This window comes from Sturnus vulgaris, chromosome 8, assembly GCF_052056855.1.
Source record: "Sturnus vulgaris isolate bStuVul1 chromosome 8, bStuVul1.hap1, whole genome shotgun sequence".
NCBI lineage: Eukaryota > Metazoa > Chordata > Aves > Passeriformes > Sturnidae > Sturnus > Sturnus vulgaris.
Window position 1 is genome coordinate 30017209 of NC_142250.1, and position 21102 is coordinate 30038310.

Below are 21102 nucleotides of genomic sequence, written 5' to 3' on the forward strand. Positions count from 1 at the left end.
TGAGTGCCAGAATGATGCTGTTATGACTGGTGAGAATTTATCTCTCAGAAACTGAAATAAATGCCTCGTTCAGGCAGAATGTGTGGATGTTACTGAGGCTCGTGGCCGTGAGGTGTGGAGACAAATTATTAGGTTAAGTCCTCTCCCTTGTCAGCACTAGCTGTGGCTGCTGTCCTCCAAAACTGTACTCACACTAATTCTTCTCACTTATGTCATGTTTCCCTGAAGGAAAAATCAAACAGTCCCTTTTACTGAAGGAAAAATCAAACTCCAATTCTATTCCTTTCTCTGAGCTCCCCTCTACATCCTGTCTCTTTTGTTTCTTACAGAGGTTGGGAATGTGGGCTGTTCAGGATCGCAGCTTTCAGCATCAAGACAAACTGAAAATAGTGCCTTACTGGTGAGGTGAGAGATAAAAAGCACATTTTCAGGGGTTTCAGTAAAAAATGCAATCTTAAGAGAGTATTAATTGTTACAACTATCTTCAGAAATTGTTTTTTAACTAACTTAATATTTTTATTTATTTAGAAATGCAAATCAAGATCTCTCTTCCTTAAATAATTTCAATTTTAACATTTTTCTTTCATACAAGAAACCTGTAAATCTCCTGGTTTTCCTTTTCCTTTTTTTCCTCACAGTAAGATGAGCTAAGAATACTCAACAAAAATTTAAAAACAAACTTAATTTACATGAAGTAAAATGAAATGTGTTGTGCAAAAACAGGACAGTAACAGGCTCTCTTTTCATTCCTTTTTTGATTTTTGGTTGTCTTCTGGAAATTTTAGGGGTATATTTCACTTAAATTATTTCAGTACTTACATTTTGCGTATTCCAGTTACATTTTAAAATATTTCATAATATCATAGTGACACATTTTCAGTTATCAAGAATGGCAGTCATTCACTTCTGCATGTTCTTAACGCTGGGGTTTCTTACATCTGGTTTATAGCTAGCAAAAAGGTGTGAACTGATTTGCACCAAATTCTCTCATAACAGCAAGAGTTTACAATAAAAAGTGATTGTGAAAGTGAGGGAAGCATTAAATATAATGGCAGAACAATTCTTTTAATCATTCAGAATAGGATAAGCATGAAATGCAGTTATAATATGAATGATAATCTGAAGGGGGAAGTAACAGCTGAAAGACTGAAAGAATTTCAATTAAAATATATTAAGCTTAACTGATTGTGCAGATAAAACCCACCGATACAGCAATGATGGGCACTCCATACATGCCAATGTAGATTCCCCGATCACACCAAACAGTTTAATTAAAAATGAATTTCGATACAATTATTATTTTAGCCTGACAAACAACCGCAGCAGAAAGTCTCATTTCATCTTACGAGCTCCCGGCGCACAAAGCGTTTCATTGTCGGGTATTTACCCAGCCCGGTTTTGTTCCAGACCCGGTAAGGGACACTTGGAACGCGCCGCAATGAGCATATCCTCGTGTTGGTCCTTTGTTCTGGAATTTTATCTAAAGATATAATGAGGGGGAAGGCGGTGGCACAGCCGGAGCCCCGTTTGGCGCAGGAGCCGAGCGCGCTCCATCGCTTCGGCTGTGTGTCAGTGCCCTCTCGTGGTTCGCTCCGCGGGGACACAGGGGACACTGCCACCCGGGGGGACACTGCCACCCGGGGGGACACTGCCACCCAGGGATGCTCCGCACGGGCACACTGCCACCCAGGGGGGACACTGCCACCCGGGGATGCTCCGCACGGGGACACTGCCACGCAGGGATGCCCTACATGGGGACACTGCCACACGGGGATGCCCCACGCAGAGACACTGCCACCTACACAGGAATGCCCCACACAGGGACACTGACACTCAGGGATGCTCCATACGGGGACACAGGGGACACTGCCACCCGGGGATGCCCCACTCTGCATCCTCACCTCGGAACCCCTCGCACCCCACTGCGACTTTTGGCTGTACCTGCGCCCTACGACAGCCCTGGGGGACATCGCCACCTTGGAGCGTCCCTGTGGGGTCATCCACGCACCGTCATTACCCCACGCAGGTCCGCGTGGCCCAGGTGACACTCCTGCGAGCCACGCTGTAGGGCACAGGACACAGGACACAGGGCACAGGACACAGGACACAGGGCACAGAGCACAGGGCACAGGACACAGGACAGGACACAAGGCACAGGGCACAGGACACAGGGCACACGGCACAGGGTACAGGACACAGAGCACAGGGCACAGGACACAGGACACAGGACACAGAGCACAGGACAGGACACAAGGCACAGGGCACAGGGCACAGGGCACAGGACACAGGGCACAGGACACAGGACACAGGACACAGGACACAGAGCACAGGACAGGACACAAGGCACAGGGCACAGGGCACAGGACACAGAGCACAGGACACAGGACACAGAGCACAGGGCACAGGACACAGGGCACAGGACACAGGACACAGAGCACAGGACACAGGACACAGGACACAGGACACAGGGCACAGGACACAAGGCACAGGGCACAGAGCACAGGGCACAGAGCACAGAGCACAGGGCACAGGGCACAGAGCACAGAGCACAGGGCACAGGGCACAGAGCACAGGGCACAGGGCACAAGACACAGGACACAGGACACAGGGCACAGGACACAGGGTACAGGGCACAGCATTCCCGGGTGGAAGCACAGCCCGACACTCGGCCGCGGGCTCTCTCGGTCCTGTCCCCGTGGCGGGGCTGGCTCGCTGTGTCCTGTCCCTCGCCGCTCGGTGACTCACGCTCCTGCCGTGTCCCTGCACATCAAAGGATGCTGCAGCCCGAGTGGTACCTGCCTGTACGGGGCTTCTGTAACAGTCAGGGGTTATGGGCTGTGTGATGGCTACTTCAATACTTAATCGAGCATTTCAAAGTTCCCCTGTGATCTATACATACGTGCCATTTAAAACATCTTTCATGTCTGTTTTGTTCTCATAACATTTTCTTTTCCCCACCAGCTGCTTCTTTCTGCCCCTTCCTCTGCTCCCAAACCGAGCAGTATGTCTCAGACTGCAGTGCTCAGTGAGGGGCTCAGGAGCAGCCAGGCTGTGGGCAGCTGCCCAGGGAGCATCCCACACACATCACAACTTCCCCTCGGAAATTAAGTTTCTTGCTCTCTCCTGGTCTCGACTGTGCTGCCAGTCACACTGATTTGTACCAAACTGTGCAGTACACGTGCTCTGATACAGAAAATTGTGCCTAATTCTGAATCTCCGTCACTTATCTAAGACTGGTTAGGAGTCAAGCTGTGACCATTACATTCAGATCACTTATGACACAAACTTGATTTAAATGCGTATCTCAAGAAGCATAAACCTGTGTCTTCTGACTTTACTACGGTTTTAGATGATGGTAAAAGTCAAAACCACCACCATAATTACCCATCTATTTCTCATTGTGTTTTCTGTAGTGCCCATCACTGTAAAACCTAGGATATGATGTTTGAAAGTTAAATAAATGATGTGGGACTTAGATCTTTGTTTCAGCTAGGCATTTTTTACAGCATCAGAGCTTGAGTGCAGACTGTAAGCCTTGTCTGTGCACCATGTCTTTTATTGCTTCCTTGCTTGTACAGTGCAGCTTGGGAATTTTAAGGCAGTGGAGGGTGTATGAATTGCAGAGCTCTGTACCACAGATGGAACAGATCCCTGATGTAATTCTGCTGAAGGTAGGAGAGCTGTAAATGAGAAGGGGTTTTGCTCAATCTTTAGTATATCCATTTCACCAAGCAGTGTTCTGCCCAGCCCCTGAAGCCTCGTGCTGAGAAAGAGACAGCTGGTGGAGAGCACTTGCAGGTTTTAAAAAAAATTTAACTGAGCAAGAATCATATTTCCTTCTTCTGTTTTTTGTGTCTCTGTGAGACTATGTAGACATTACTTTTTATTTTCAAGGACATAGCAAATCAAAGCCATACCAGGTCTGGGTAGAGTTTTTCCTCTGATGCCCTCCAAAGGTATGGGAATCTCCCCTTAAGATGTTATTGAATCAATGGTTTTATCTTCTGCTGATGCTGAACTGATGTTCCAAGTGTGGGGAAGTTTCTTATAAAGATATTTTTAGGGGAAAAAAAAAATAAAAAGAGAAGACGCTCTTTGACTCTTGTTTCTGTGGGGTTTTTACGGGTCAGAAATTATGTATCAGTGGAACTGAGGCAGCTCATGGAGGTGGCTGCTACTTCTGCCTCCTTTCCCAGCTTTTCCAGCCATGTTAAAAAGAAATGTATCTGGTCTTTGAAAAGGGCAGAGGGAAGCAGATGGGGTCACAAGAACAGGCAAAACTTCTACTGGGACAATCCAACACATCTGGTCAAGCAGTTTTGCTACATTATTAATTTAAAAGTGTGCACACATAGTTCTCAATGTTATATTTTCTGAATCATTAAATGGTACCTTTCAGTACAAACTAGGACACCTTCTTTTCAGTCTTCAGTACCTCTAGCATTGAGTCTAAAGATGTGGAAAGAGGAGTTACTCGTCTGCTTTGTAACTAAAATCCCAAAGGACCAAGGGCTAAGGGATGTTGAGCACCCATTTCAGTCGGTGTTCCCACTGCAGAATCCTGCAGTTCCTGCCACACCGATGTCAGGTATGTGCCCAGTGGTGGGAGCAGTTGAGGGATTTTGTGGCTGCAGCCCCTTGCTGTGACTGTGGGTTGAAATGCAGCTCCCTTTGCACAGACAAGGCAGTGAGAGGGAGTTTCTTTATTTGCCTAGACTGAGGTGAATTCTGTGTTGCCATGATTTTGCTTTTCTGTGATTCTTGTCCTAGTGAACTCTATTTTTTTGCTCACTGACATTTTCTTGAATGCAACTGTTATAGTCGGAACAAAAGGTGAATGCTCAGAGATGTTTTTGGAAGCTGGTTGCAAAGGCCAGGTTAATGGTTACTTGTGTGCTAACACAGACTCTGACCCACATGGTGCAGCCAGAGAGGAGGAGAGCATTGCTATCATCTGCTCACACAGCACAGGATGGCACAACACAGAGACGACCTGGAGTAGTGCTGTCTCCTCACTCTGCCTCATCTCTCATTAGCAGCAGCCTCTACAGCCAGAGATGCTTCTTTTGAAACTTAAAAAGTGAGCGTGAATGCTGTTCAAAAGCCTTCTTGTTAGAAGACTAGAAATGAGTGGCAGTCTGAGCCAGAGAGATAGAGAAGACTTTAAATACATATATATGAATCATATATGCCAGCCTATGAGCCAGGGTATATAGAGGCTGACCTTTCTCTTTCATCACTGCAGAGTAAACAAACTGTATAATTTGCTCCATCCATGTGTACTTGTCCCCTCTATGCTGTCTGTCCCAATGTCACACACTGCAGCTGCATTTGGCAGCTGGACACCCTCCCTCTTCCCTCTATTCCTTCTGTCCTCTGTCTTCCCTGTTTCTTCACCAAAAATATGGTCCAGTTCGTGCAGGTGCTGGGGTGAGCCCTGATCAGAGGCAGCATAGATCAAAAGACATAGGAACACCTCATAGGAGAGCTGCCGAAGCAGTCCCAGTTTTACTGGGACAGACAGTTTGTCTGTCTCAGATACAGAGGTTTAGGTGGCTGGATGTTCTTCTGGAAAGGCAGACATCCTGCTCTTGGTGGAGGAAAAAAGTTATGGACAAGGAGAAAGAGGACAATGTAAAGGTCTACCACGTGAATGGAGTGCTCAGACCTAGTCTAATATATGTTCAAGTATCAAGATTTGAGTTCACACTCAATGTCAACACATTTTCACAGGCTTTTTTGAGGATGGATCTGCTCCAGCTTGAAGAAATTCCTCAAGAGTAGGTATGGTTTCACATTTGGATTCCCCAGTGTTGGGCCACTAAGATTCAGCTGGAAAAGGTGCTGGGGAATGTTGTCTAGACTGTTCTTTTGCCAGACAAAGTTGGACCTTAATGTCCCCTTCCATCATGGTATTAATGATTCTGTGATTTTGTGATTTGCTAGCTAAATTGCACAAAAAGTTAAGGTTCTCAAGGCTGAAAATCTACATTTAGTTTTTTCCTTGAGGCAAGCAATCTCCATCAGAAAATATATGTTTTCCACTCACAGAAGCAAACAAATATTCTACATGAACTGATGCATAAAATAAGCAAAGAAAGCACCCTCCTGTGAGTACAGCAGCCTCCTAGAAGTCCTGAGTAAGCAGCATTAGAAATCTATTACTTCACGGAGGCTGGAAAAGGTTTGCTTAATATTTTTAGCCCAGTTGACAGTTTTGCTAGCCTCTCTCCCTTCAGAATATTTTTCATGTAAATATTTTTCAACAGTAAGTATACAGAAGCAGAGTGGTAAAGGAGGAGGGAAATATAAGAGGAGCACATGAAACTGGCAATTCAGGAACCAAGACCTGTGGAATACCAACTCTGCAGCCTGATCTCCATCTGCTCTCTAGTGCCTGCCCAAAGGGCCCAGGTGCCACTCAGGATAACTGGCTTCATTTCAGTGTAACATTGAAATCTAGTCATAAAATAAGAGTGTGAGCTCTTTATTTGTTCTTGACTGCTGATTTCAGGCATTCACTGAGGGATAACAATCCCAGAAGATGATAGGCGGTTATTTAATCAGCCTTTTTCTCATTGTTCCAAAAGAGATTTTTTCCTATAAGTTTCCAGATAAAGGTGAAACCATGGCCACTGAGAATTACAGATCATAGAAAGGCCAGGCTGCAGGAACACTCCCACCTGCATGCCCTGAATCCTACACAAAGTATTTCCTGAGCCTAAAAATCAGGAGGAATGGTAAAGACTCACTGTAATGGAAATTCTGAACATGTCTTAAACCACTGGGCATTAAGGGAGGTTTAGGTGATGAGGCTGGGGAAAGGCATTATTTGTGGGGAAGTGATGTCATGACTGGAAAAATCATCCCTGTCTCTTCCTTTGTGTTGAGGTCCAACCTTGAAGTGAGATCAAAGCTGGAAGGGGCTGTGCCAAGGAGGCTGCAACACCTCTGCTGTGAAATGTCTCTGAGATCCAGCTAGAGAACATTCCAGCAGTGCTAGGGCAGGGGACAGCTTGATGAAAATCATGTGAATTTGTGTGATATTTGCTGTTTTCTGGCAGATTGGGTTGTTGGATGATTCAGCTAGGTGTAAACCTCTGTCTCCCCCCTGTTGTAACATCAAATTACCTTCACTTCTCTCTCCCTTCCTGTGCCGCTTATTTGGATGGAGGTTAGGTGACCTGGCATCCTTTATTCATGAAAGGAGCCCTGTAATATATGTACATTTGTTCTGTGTTCATGAGGTTAATTTATTTTTGGCAAAACGTGCAGAGAAACAGCCCTGAAGATAAAAATCTTGTATTTTCCGTCCCAGAAACAGACAGTGTTGTCCACGCTGCAGTGGTTGTCCTGCAGAATTTCTCCTGCCTCATCTTGAATACCACAGGGAATTTCAGCTGCTTGTACAGTCCTTGGCCTTACTGAGATCAGGATAACAGTGCCAGCCTGTTATGCTAGCCTGGTAGATTTTCCAGCTTCCCTACCTCCTCCAAGCTATAAATTGAATGAGGGGAACCAAATTTTTTTTCTCTGGGGAACTACAGAGAATCACAGTTGGTGACTGATGTCATCCTGTTCTCACTACCCAGCTGTAGCTCATGGGCAGAAGATTTCTTGGCTTCAGCAATTATAAGGTCGTTTAAAAACTGGTTATCTAAGCCTCTTATAGCAGGAAGTGTCTCCAGTTTAATTGTGAAACTTAACACCATCAGAAAACTTCTGTTTATCCCACATGAGCTATTATGGAACTTCTGAGAAAGAAACTGCATTTGTCACTGGGGAATAATAAGTCTTATTTATAGAGTAGCCCATGCATGAAATCCTCTGGGCAGCTAACAAAATACAGTCTGGCTTTAAAAAAAAACAAGTAAAGTCTTAAAAAATATCTCTATGTAGTCCAATAAATGCCAAGAGGGGTGAAATAGTTTCTTAATGTTTTTAGACCAAACGTGGTCAGCAGTAAATGAGTGCAAATGGATTTTTAACAGACATTTTCTGGAGTTGCTTGGCTATCCTCTTCCAAACAGTTGGTAGCTGTGTGGGATGATCAGAAAAAGAAGAGAGAATACAGCTGAAGAGGTGATGATGTCTTGACCTTCAGCTCATCAGAGCACCCCTTCTGTCTCTCAGCAACTTTCATCTAAAACTACTGAAAAAAGCTAATACAGAGATGGCTCTGCTGAACACCAAGTGACATTAATTTTACCCTCAGATGTGGCAAATTAGGAGAAAAGGCCACCTGTTTAAAATATTTCTGGTAAAGTCTTGAGGTCCCATCCCAAGGGAGGAAATTGGGGGGTTTTTCTTCAATTCATGTGAGCAGGGCAGTCCCCATTCCCTGCAGGGGTGAAGCCACCAGGGGATCTGAGGAATGCTGGGCCACCCTTGAGGATGTGCTGGTCCCCAGGGTGCCACTGAGCATTACACAGAGACAGCCCTGGGGCAGAAGTGTGAGAAAGGACAATAATACCCAGACCCTTTTTACCCCTGGCTGGAATACATGTGAAAATACAGGGAACAGACTGAGGACCAGAGCCAGAGGTGCTCTCCATGTCAAGGTTCTCATCTCTACTTGCTTTTTGAAGAGGACAAGAGTGAATTCAGGATGCTATCAAAAACCAGATGATAATTTATGCAGGTACAATGTATCTCTTAATATCTTCCTTCCAACCACATTTCCTGTATGTTGCAGCTTTTATTTTAATTATTGCATTCCAAATGACTTGCCTTTCAGTCAGCAAGACCAAAAGATCTTGAAAGACCCCAGAAGTAATTTATGAGCAATTATCTGATTTTCATTTTTAGCAGCCTGTACTGTTCCCATTTCTGTCACCTTGGAATATTCTTCGCTGCAGTGTAGATAATTTAACTAATAGGAGGGACACCCATTTAAAAGGGGGCTTTCTAATGACAGGCCCTGCTGAGCCTGCTGACACTGGTGCTGGTAGTTGGAATTATTATGGTGATTCTCAGCATTTTCATTAATCTCTTCTGCATTCTCTGGGGTTTTTGAGTTGAAATTTGCCAGGCAAGGTCTTAGCAAAGTAACAACTTTTATTCTCTTTCCTTAGGGCCTTTTTTCCTATTGTGGGAGTCTATTAAATAAGTTAAGAGTAGTTCACAAAACTACAAATGAAGATGGTGACAGCAGGCTGAAGGCATATATAGGGAGAGCAATGACTGTCTGCTGGAGCAGTGAATTCCCCCTTTCTCAGGGGGTGGTGGAGTGGCAGTGTGCTGGGAGAGAGGAGTGAATGCATGCAAAGAGCCCTGCAAGGACTGTCAGATGGGTCTCCCCCACCTGGCAGGACATGCAGAGCAGGTTGCAGAGCACTCACCTTCCCTCTCTGCTTGTCCAGGCACAGCTGAGGTGTCCTCCAGCAAGTGTTGGACAGTGGGGCAAGGCTGTCAGTGGGGCAGCACCGTCACATCACTATTCACTGCTCACTCTCTCTGTCCACCAAGTGGCCACTAAGTGCAGGAAATTGTCAGGTCTGACAATGTTTGACCAGCCCTGAGAGGACGGGGAGCTCGTGGAAGAGCTGGTGGAACCAAAGCTCTTGCATTCCTGAAGCTCAAGGGCTCCAAAGGGCTCCCTCTTGGACAGAGAGCCCCATGGAGGTGGTGGGACCCAGGTATCTCTTCTCATCACGTCACCAGCTGGGGAGAGGGTGCCCACAGCTCTTTCAAACCAAGTTAACCAGGGATGCCCTAGCAAAATGAGCATTTCCTCATTCTGATCACTAACAGAAATAATCTGTTTTCATCCCCCTTGGGTTAAATTTGCTTATCGAGACTGCTGGCAATTCAAAAGACACGAAAATTCCACTTTTTGCCTGTACAGCATTGACTGCAGGAGGCCCCATTTTTGTGTGGAGCACTTGGGTGCTACCACAATCTAAATCACAAATAACATTTTTCTGTTTATCTTGTCTTCCCTTTGATCTTTCCCACACCGTGATTGCTGATAGATTCAGCTGGCTTAGAAACAAATATTTATTGCAGCTATGCTCTTCCATAAATAGAAATTGTATACTTTTTTTTTTTTAAAGTGTGTATCTGGAAGCTAAAGGGTAGGAAGTCACAAGCATTTAGAAAGGCATGTAGGCATGTGCATGTGTGCCATGCCTGCACTAGTGCCAAGCTGAGCACAAATACCACTGCTGTTCTCAGCAAACATCACAGTCCATAGACATTTAAACATTCAGCATGCAGAGGAAGAAAAGGCATGGCAGCTACCAGCTAACTGGGAGGTTTTGTTTTATTTCTCTCTCTGCTCCTCTTGAACGCACTTAGAGGGGGTGGCTCAGAGGATTCAAACTTCCTTACTTGCCTGTAAGGAAAAAAAATCATCCCTGCTTTGGGAACCCAACTTCTCTACCCAAGTAGGAAGTCACAGATGTAACACATCAGTAGGTAAGAGAGATTCTCACCTTGCCCCCACCCTGGCACATCAGAAGTGAAACCTAGGTCAAATCTTTTAATGTGTTGCTCATAGTTTCTTTAAAATAGTGTTTCCACTGATGCACACCAATGTGATGAACATTTTTTTCATGTATTATTAATGCATTTCTTTGTACCATGTTCCAAAAAAAAAAAAAAGTTTTGATTTATTCCACACCTTAAACCCAATGTGACAAACTAGAGAGATGGCAGCAGGCTGCCTCTTTCTTTCTCCAAGATTTGAAAACTGAACTTAAAAGTCTGGAATTATACTCAGATGCATTCCACTCTTGTAATATTAACATTTTTTTTATTACCTGAACTATTTTCCCTGTCTCCCTTGACTCCCACAGCAGGGACTCTCATATTATTTCCTGCAGTGTTCCACCCCCACTTTCAGAGACCTGGATTTGAGGAGCTGCCCTACCGTTTATCAAAGCTTTTCCCTTGGTCATCAGAGAGAGTCTTGTCTGGTTTGGGCTCTATGAAATTGTCTGCTTCTACTTTTTTCCTTGCTTTTTCTTCCTCTTCTTTGTATCGAGTTATCTGTTCACAGCTGAGTAATCTCAGTAGAACTGCGGGGATGGAGATCTTCTTGCCTCACGTCAAAGATACAGAACCTTTTTCAGCTGAGCCAGGGATTGGCGATGCAGACAGGTATTTATAAGTGCTCACACAAAGTAGGCATGAGGTGTCCGCTGTGGCAATTCCTGTGCAATATTGTATTGATCATACACACCTCTGACCTCCTTCCCTGCCCTCTAACCGTGCAGTTCACCTCCACCAAGACTAACTGCTTTCAGTCTTCTGTACTGCTTGGTGCCTCTCAAGCAGCAACTCTCTTTCTGGGAAAAACAAAAGAAAAGAAAATAAAACCCAAACAACACACACAAATCAGAAAAAGAAGGTCTTTGTTTCTTTTCTTCAAGACGTAGGATTTTCTCCCAAACCAGGGCTGTAAAATATATAATATCCATTCCTAGGTGAGCTGATATATTTAAATCTCAGTGGATTGTAAAACACATTAAATCATCACTGCATTTATCCCACAGAGATTTGGAAAGCATTTGTTTGACAGGACAGAAAAAAAAATTAAGATTGAGGTAGGTTGTGAGATAATGGATTAGAAATTGCCAGTATTGTTGTACAGAGAAAAATCACAGATCATTTCTCAGCGAAACCATTGCTACTAAATCTGTGGAAAGATTCCATCATCAGTAAATATTTTAAGGATACAATATTAGTTTAGGTGATCCAACAGCAGAGTGGTGTGATATGACTCTAAGCAAACATTTTGGTTAAACTTGCTTGGGGGCTAAATTCTTTGTGAGCTTTCAGCTCTCCTGTTGCTGATCTTTTCTTCACAATGCAAAGCCCCTTCCCTGCCTGTGCTTCACTTCTGAAGTTCTTTAAAAACATTTCTCCCTGCAAGCCTTTCTATGGTGCAGGGAGTTCACACAGGTGGAAATTTTTGGTTGTCCCTAATCTCTGTACATTTGTGTGAATGTCCCTTGCATGGGAGCTTCTCAGAATAGAAATGAGTCTCTCCTTCCTGAGAGTTTGGAAATCATCTATCTAGCCCAAAACAGAACCTGTGATAAAGATGCTGACGCCAGTGTTGCAAATGGCTATTATTTATTTATGTTCTTGTAGCAGGGTAATGTAGTACTCTCACCTAATATTAATAGTAATATCTTTTTACAGAAAATATATATATATATAAAAGAGTACAGATTATGGGAACATTATAAACTTCACTAATCAGGTCCTTGAATATTTTCTTGAACAGAGATCTAAATCTCCTTTATCTCTATTTTTTTTCAGTTATTTGGGGAAAGAAAATATTTTTTCCCCCAAATATAATTGTCATATTTCCTTAAAAAAAAAAAAGAGAGAAAAGGCTCCTCTTCCTCTTCTGCTGTGTTTTTATGTTGCAGCCTTTTCCAAGCCAGGGCACTTGTGGGGAAGCTAATCACTTTTTGTGCCTACTCTAGGTGACAACTGCAGTCACAAAACACTGATGTTTGCTTGAGGTCCTGAGATATAAGCAGAAAGCAAATTTGGAATGCTACGCGGAATGCAAGGAAACAAAATCTCATTCTAAGAGTAACACTCGACCTGCTAAACTGACAATGAAAAGGAAACCCATATGAGCTGTATATTCCAAACCAAGATTTACCAACCTGGCTCAGTGGACCCTTAGCAGAGGATTATAGGAGACTGTTTTGCTAATGGTTACAGAACACAAAATCTGCAAGGTATTAGTGCACATTTTGTAAGCACAAAAAGTGGGCAAATCTATAGAATAATTTATACATACTTTTCCCCACTTCTTTTATCTGACAGCATAACTCTGCCCATACTGTGCTGAAAAAAGGGTTTTCACAGATTTGTGATGTTAACTGTTGAATCTATATTTATGAGTTTCCACGATGTTTCTGTAATAATAAGATTATTAACGTCCTTTTTACTTAGTATGAGGCACTAAGGCAATCAATGCATGAAACTCACCCGCCTGTAACAGTGGCTGGTTCATTAGCCAGGAACTGCTGTAAAGACTGGGGTGAACATTAAGGAGTCTGCATTTATTTTTAGCAGGGGCTCAATATTCTGTGCAAATCCAGCATGAGAAAGGGGAGTGGATTTCTCATTGGCAAAGAATCCTTTCCAGAATGGCCTCATTCAAACACTTTATACCTTTTCTTTCTAGTCCTGCACCCTAAGGTGCTGGTGAAAAAGCATGAAAAGCACAGAGAGGGTTTTTTGGTGAAACTGCTCCTCTGCTTTGAGTGGTATAGGCTGAATGTGGCTCTGCCAACAGCTGTGCCCATTTAATGCTTTCTCTAGTTCCCATTTTTGGCAATCAGCTCACGAGAACATCATGTTGGGTTCTTTCAAAAGCCTCACACAATCCTCAGACATACCTTGCTCGTGTTGAATTCTGCTCTGTCCTTAGCATCTCTTTTCTCTTTTTCAAGTGAGAGCAGGTTAGATGGGAAGGCAGCTCCCAAAACCTGGATTTTGTACCCTTTTGAGAATCCCCAGCTTTGGTGACACCCAGATCTCCTGGTGGGCATGGAGTGGCCTCACCAACAATGTGTGGTCAAAAAGGTCCTGATTCAGCACTGGGATCCCAGCCTGTCACTGCACACACCGATGGCATTGCTGAGAACATCATTTTGACAAAAACAGCTTGTGAACATTTCCAGTCCTTAAACTTTAATTAATCGGATTGGGAGTCCACTTGCTCAACTGAAGAGCTTGCAACAGCATGTGAAAGTGACAGCCATGGTAAATGCCATCATTAGGAGTATTTCCATAGTGTCTATGGCTCTCCAGCAGCAGGCAGACATCCCAAAGCAATGCACACAGTATTTTCAAATTAATATAAAGTGTATATGAGCAGCCTTTGTAAGTTTGCTGTATATTCAGGGGAAGCTCAAACTGAGGCTCTGACCTGAATTTGGAATTGAGTCCTCCTTTCAGTTAAGTAAAAGCTCATTTTTCATGACTAGAATCCATTTATTAGGTGAACCACAAACCCCATAAGCAGACAGCTTTAGGATTTCAAAGTGCCTTAGTACAGGTTCTAGGAAACAACTTGCAAAACATGCAGGAATTTATACAGAGATGTTTAATAAATCAAAGAGACACTTACAACAATGAACATCACTCAGTTTAGGTGATTAGTTCTTTACAGTCATTAGGATTGGAGACCAGAGTGTGTGGACTAGTCTCTTTTTATAGATGATTGATGGGATGAGAGAGATCAGAAACAATATTGTAGACAACAGATGAACAGAGAATATTAAAAAAGCAATAGGGGGAGGATTGAAGCCCCGCTGAAAGATTAAAGAATAGAAAGAAGTACAAATGAGCAAATCAATTATTGTGTGAAGATTTCTAGGATGTTGTTTAATTCATATTGGCCTGTTCTATATTTAGTTTCCTCACAGTTTCTTTTTTTATTGATGTTTCTTTTAGTTCCCTCTCTGGAATCTGATTCTAAGATGCATCATTGAATCATCCTTTGAGGGGAAACGTTACAAAATGAGACCCAATCTAGCAAACATTTTCTGACATGAGCCGTCTTGCCTTAACTAAGCAAAATTCAATGATGCTGCTCCAGAGTATGAAAATCACTCAAAGAAGCAAAAAGTTTGGAAATGGGCCATGGAGGGGGTACATCTTCTTTGGAAGGGAAGGGGTAACTTCAGACATGCTTTTTCCTTCCTCTGGAATTTGCTTGAGCACCAGTAGATGGGGCAGGTTGCTGGAAGCATGGACCAAAAAAGGGGATTTATGTGCAGCATCTGCCTGTCAGACCCCCTCGCTGGATGCAATGTCAGGAGCTGGGCAGCTCCCCCATGGGACATCTGTTCAGGACCAGCTTCAGGAGTCAGGGAAAATGGGTTTCCAGCTTCTTCTCCTGCCTGAAGTCTTCTTTTCCAAAGCATCCTGTACATGGTGTGAAAGATCCTTCCCTCAAGGGGGTTGTTTTCTTTGGTTTTTGGGGTCCCACTTAGTTAGGTGCACTAGTGAGGATGCCAGAGAGGAGAAACCTTTGTGCTAGGGAGGCACCGTGGTGAAGAGAAAAGGGGAAATAAATATAGATTTTTAAAATCATATACTGTTATAACGGACCACAGACTTTAAAATAATGTAACCATATTACTTTGCTGTCTTCAACATGTCACTAAAGAGCTGAGATCAGGCTGTTCAGGAATCAGTTCCACTTTGGAGCACACTTGCATTAGTTTTAACAATAAATTATTCAGTTTTTCAATGCCTGGCTTAGGAATGATTATAACATCACTGTAACTACTTTTAAAGTAAACACTGATAAGTACTGCCACCCATACCAGCACCTCCACATTTAAAATTTACAGTGAAAGCTTGGGGGCCTGTCTAAACCTACTATATGAACAGTGCTGCTTTATACACAAAATATCAACTTTTTCTCAAAAAATTCTTTTTAAGAACAGCCAAAAGAATTCACTGATATCCTTCTTGTGAAGCATTTCATAGGAATGTGGTGACTCTTGCCTCTTTTTTCCTTTCTGGAAGACTGTGATGCATTACAGGAAGATTGTTAACCAGGATGTTCATGTTATTACCAACAGTTAGGAAAGGAGGAACTTGACAGCTGCTATGATGAAACATTGTCATGGTAGCTCACATAAAAATTTCTCAACCTTAAAAATGCTCAACTTTTGGCTTAGGAGTCTGAAGCGAGAAAACCACGGTGACTTTCCAGTGAGCTGATAGAGTTGTTGGTTGTTAACAAGAGAAGCCTCTGGACTGGACACTGTCTGCATTTCCCTTTATGAACCCCAGACTCTGATTTTTCATGGTGCTGGGTCTCTCCATTCCCAGTCTGGCCCTTTGAAGGTTGTGCTGGTGGTGTGGGCACCCACTGAGCTGCAGATATTTGCTTCCATCACTTGCACTGGGTCTGGCTCTTCATACCTTCCATTAGTCTATCTTTAAAGCCTGAAAGGCTTGATTGCAATGAGAACAGAAATTGGAGATGGAAAAGGTAAAAAAAAGAGATTTGGTAGGTGCAAAAAAAGCTGGTTAAGAGCACCAGAGAGAAGCAGGTAAATTGTGCAGAATGCAGTGAACGAGGGAGAACAGTGGTTGAAGCTTTCAGAGCAAGGTAAGGATGAATTAAGTGGAAACAGGACACAAAATCCCTTAGGATCTGTTCACAATTCCAGTGACTAACTTACAAACGATTACCCCTGCAATTACTGATCTGGTGCTCACATTTAGCATTGCTACTCAAAAGACACCTTTCTCATAAAAAAAAAATCTGATAAAAACCATGATCAGTTTTACTTGTGGTTGCCACTGCTACATGGAGAAATGTGCAAACCATGCTGTGCTGCTTCTGTTACAAGTTTCAGAATCCTAAATTAAAAAAAAAAAATTGCTTGACTCCAACTATGTTAAAAATGAGCTTGAATACTGGATCAGTGTCTACAGAAAAAATAGGTTTTCAAAAAGAAAATCCAGGTCAAAATATAGATCTGAGATGAGGGAACAAAATGAGGAATTGTAACCTGAGGAAGCTGAGCTTGAAATTAATCAACATCTTTATGCTCAACTAAATTGGCCCTGCTTATCACACCAGGCCAGCCAAGTTGAACATGAAACCAAGATTAACATGATGTAAGGCTGCTCATGTCACCACCTCCACAGGGAGAACAAGAAGCTTAGACAGGGTCTACCACCATGTGCAACTTTTCAGCTGGCCATTCAGATGAATAATTCTGTCCATGTGCACTAATGACCATTAGACAATATATGAAAATTTAAAATCTGCTTTATATACTTATTTGGTGTGCTGCACAAGGAAATCTAAACATTTTAGGAGAATTAAATATTTGTATAGTTCTTACTGAAAATTCTTTGGCTCTGTCAGAACTGCATAGCTGTGCTTATGACACTTGTGCATCTTTGCACCTGAAGTTACTCATCTCTGTTATTTCAGTCATTCAGACAATTAATTGAACAGCATATTAAATTAGTCTCCCAAAGAATTCACAGATATTTAGTATGTGCATTACTGATCACCTGTTGGAATCCTTTCCTGAAAACAAATGGTGACTTGATGAATAATGTGTGACTTCTCAACACTACCACAAATAGAAAGAAAATATAATTTTAAAAATTTCAGTAATATTTAATGATGTAAGGTGGAGGCACGACTCGGAGTTTTTTAAAATTCAGGTGTTTCCTAATTTGTGATTGCCTCTAAATGCATGAAAATAGCATGGGGGTCATATTTTATTACATTTTTTCTCGTATGAGTTCTCTCAAATTTATGTTCATGCTCTCCTCTTTGTCTGGAGAACAATCAATGGGGCCTGTGGAGGAGGTGTTTGGTAACTGGAGCAGAGAGACCATATTAGCTCTACCTTTGCAGTCTAAAAATATCTCTGTTTTAGGATGGTTGGACAGAATTTGTCCCTTGGGATTTGTAGCCTAGGCAGGTTAAGTGAGCGCTGTGCACATTAAATGCAGACTTTGAGGTAGGCCACAGCATCTTTCCTAAAATGATGTTACCCTACGGTCAGATTTTGTTTGTTTTTAATACTCTGTAAATTTACTACAGGGGCTTTGATGCATGTTTTTCAGCTTGAAAGCAAAACTGTCTTCCTTCATCCACCACTTTACAATTTTAATGCTTTTAGCAGGCAGCTCCAAGACACAGAAGCAGGCTCAGAAAGCAGCACAGCTAACAAGAATATCTGGAGCTGTTCTAGGAGAGATTTAAAAGAACACCCAGGAGGCCAGAAGAGGACTGAAAATCTTTTAGCCAGGTGTCTGTCAATCTTTGACTGAGCACATGGACAAAGTTCCACCTTGGCAGGTTGCTCTTCAAGGTGGTGTTTATGCACCTTCAGAGGAAGAGTTTGGTACCAAATCAGTGTCAGAGAGGCTGCTGGTCCTGGTGTGCATCCCTGGGGTGGGATTGCCTCTCTCTCCAGCCAGCTCAAGCTTTTTGCACCAGCTTTGAGCTTGCATTAAGCCTTTGATGGGTGACCTCTGGGTTACAGCAGGATGGATGAGGGAAGAGCCCTCTTGCACATCCAACAGAACTTCCTGCTGCCTGCACTCATTCTGTTTTTTGTTTGTTTGATTGTCTTGAAATTTTTAGTTGTGCTTTTGATCTGAGCACAAGAATTGAAACCATCCCTGGGAATGTGCTGCTAGAGAGAATTATGAAGCAAAATGCAACCACAACACTTTAAATGTTGATTTAAGGGATGTCTAGACCTCATGCTGGCTTTCTGCACCAAGATGAATTTCTCATAGAGAATACCTCTCCTCCACTTTCCAGATTTTATATGAAAAGTCAATTCCCTATACTCTCTCTCAACTCCAGTCCTTCTGTATAAAGAGGAGTAATAGGGCTTCTGCTTTCTCATATTCATTTGCAGTTTGAAAAGGATACTTAATAGAAGTGGAGGGAACACTAAAGAGGAAGCACGGACATGTGTAGGGCTTTTGAGTTATTAAGTTCATTAAAGAAAGCCACAAAATGGTAGCAGTGCAAAAGACCAAAGTCAAAGCATCCATGCCTATTTCATGGCATTGCTGTAAAATCTGAAAAAATGTTCATACCCTTGAAGGGCCTGGCTTGTGCTCCCGTGGGCTGATGCCAACAAGCATTTCTAGAACTTTTGCTTTTGTTAGATTCACATAGTAGATGTTTTTATCTTGCTTTTGTCTTTGGGATTTTCTCTCTTCCCTCACAGCTGTGGTGATTTGTTTATTCTGGTGTTAACAACTAGATCTGCAGTTAGTGTGTCTAACAGCATAATAATAGACACATAGACTCATAGAGGTAGATCCAGCACAGAATATTCATTTGTGTTGGAGGATGGAGAAAAGTTATCAGCCAGGAAAGATTTGAAATGCTTTCCAGGATCAGAATTCAAGTGATCTGTACAGTGGCAGAAAAAACATCCAAGAGTAATATTTTTTCAGTGGAAATTCCCATTTTAGGGGGGAAAAAAATGACCAAGTAATGTTTCTGCTGTTTATTCTGGCAACCAAAGCTGCTCAAGCATTATAGAGAATAAGATTCAGTAGTAATTCCAAATAAATCATTTGAGACTACAGTCTTTTAGGTTATTTTTTCCTTCCTTTGTAGTAGACATCACAGCTAGGACAGGGCATGTCTTTTGCCTGGAGCTGCTCATTAATACAAGAAAAAATAGTGAGGCAGAAGGATTTATTTTCTAAACAGACAGGACATGTTAAAAGTAGAGAAGTTACTAGCCACAATCTTGTGATGAGAATGGAGTATTTAGAGAAATTATTTGTTCAAGGCAGCATTAACAGTGATGCAAGAAACTCCCAGGCCACCACAGTCCTGATCTAGTACTTCAAATTTTTGTTTTCATCTATTTATTGTCAAGGATTTTAAAAGAATTTTATGGGTTTTATTTTTTTTTCTCCATATTTATTGTTGGAAATTGTCACAGAGAAATTCTTCATGTACGATGTGCAAGCCATGGATGGGCTTGGATATGTTTTCCCAAAAAAACCCACCTGTACCTAAGTCCTGCACCACCCTTGAAGACTTTTGCCATGCCAAGCAATATACTTTATGCATTCCCATACCCAAAAGGGGGTGGCTATGTCCTGATGGATTAGGAAAGAAAGATGTGCATGTGGGCTCACAACTTTGAAATATCAGAATGGTTCCAAAGCCTCTTTTCAGTTTCTTGATGCTGCTCCCTGCTGACAAAATATTTCTGTATATAGGAAAGTGAAAGGAGGATTTTCACTTGCTTAAATTTCTTGTCTAATCTTCATCTAAACATCTCCTAAAGCCAGAAGTTTCAGGGAGGTTTGCCTTCCCATTGGGTCTGACATGAGGATCACTTTGCCACCATCCGGGGACAGAATAAAATCACATCCACTGGACATTCTCACTGGTCAAAATCCTCCTGGAAGAAAAGAGAGACCAGCAACCTTGTGTCTTGCATCTTATTATGTAGATTTCTGTGGCATAAAAGGACCATGAGCATTGTGGTAGCTCTCTGCACATGGCAGGATTTCACTCAGCAGCTTGAGAAGGTCAATTAAGTATTAAATAGCACCCAGGATAACAGGGTAAGATCACTTAGGTGCCATGTAACATTTTTTTACATATCATGAGCTGTACACAAGGGCATATCTAAATAAAATGCACAGGAAATAGCATCACACAAATATGATCTACATTTTTTCTTGATCAAAGAAGCTGAGGGAAAAAATAATTAAAAAGTAAAAGCCTTATGCAATGAGATTTAAAAGAAAACTTCGGAGGCTGATAAGACGCATCTGGCACAACTTCAAAGTCCATCAAAGTACATATAATCAATGTTTGTCAATAGCAGTTTTGCATCCTTTAATTTATCTTTCATGGATATAAAGCATGATGTTATTAGGATCCAGTCCATACCTTAATTCTGTTTGAGATTTGATGAATCAGGGCTCTATTAAAATTCAGTGCAAATCAGCTTACTCAAGGACACATTACATAAAGTCGTGTGTTATCTAACTCCTTTTATCTTGCTGTCTTTCTAACTAGTTAAAGAATCTGGAATTTCATAAACTTGTATTTGTGGCTGGCCACCAACATACTGTCTCCAACACATATTGCTTGTAGGCACCTGCTCAAGGTGTGCACATGTGGCATAGTCAGAATACCAAAATTCTTCGTGTAATTTTTCGTGTATGAAATCTCCTTTAGGAATGCTCATGTTCCAGGGAAAGGAATTACCAGAAATAAGGTTCCCTGGCATCCAAATTTCAGCACCTGTCACTGTAATCAAGAGCTCACAACCACCTTTTTCAGCACAAAATCACATTCAGGATGGGAAATTTTGAAGCCCTTGGGATTTCACTGTTTTCTTCCTCCTGTTTCAATATGTGGACACTATTTCTATCACCTTCTTCCTTTTCAGGTTCTAAACTATCTCAGAGAAAGAATGGTCACTTCATTTGTTTTTGCAACATGCAGCACAAACAATATCCAAGTTTGTCAGCATTTCCGCAACAGAGGGTTGTTTATTCTTGCAGCAATACTCTGATTTCCTGAGTTGCTACTGTTGCTACAAATGCTTCATCCCCAGGAGAATTGAAGTTATTCAA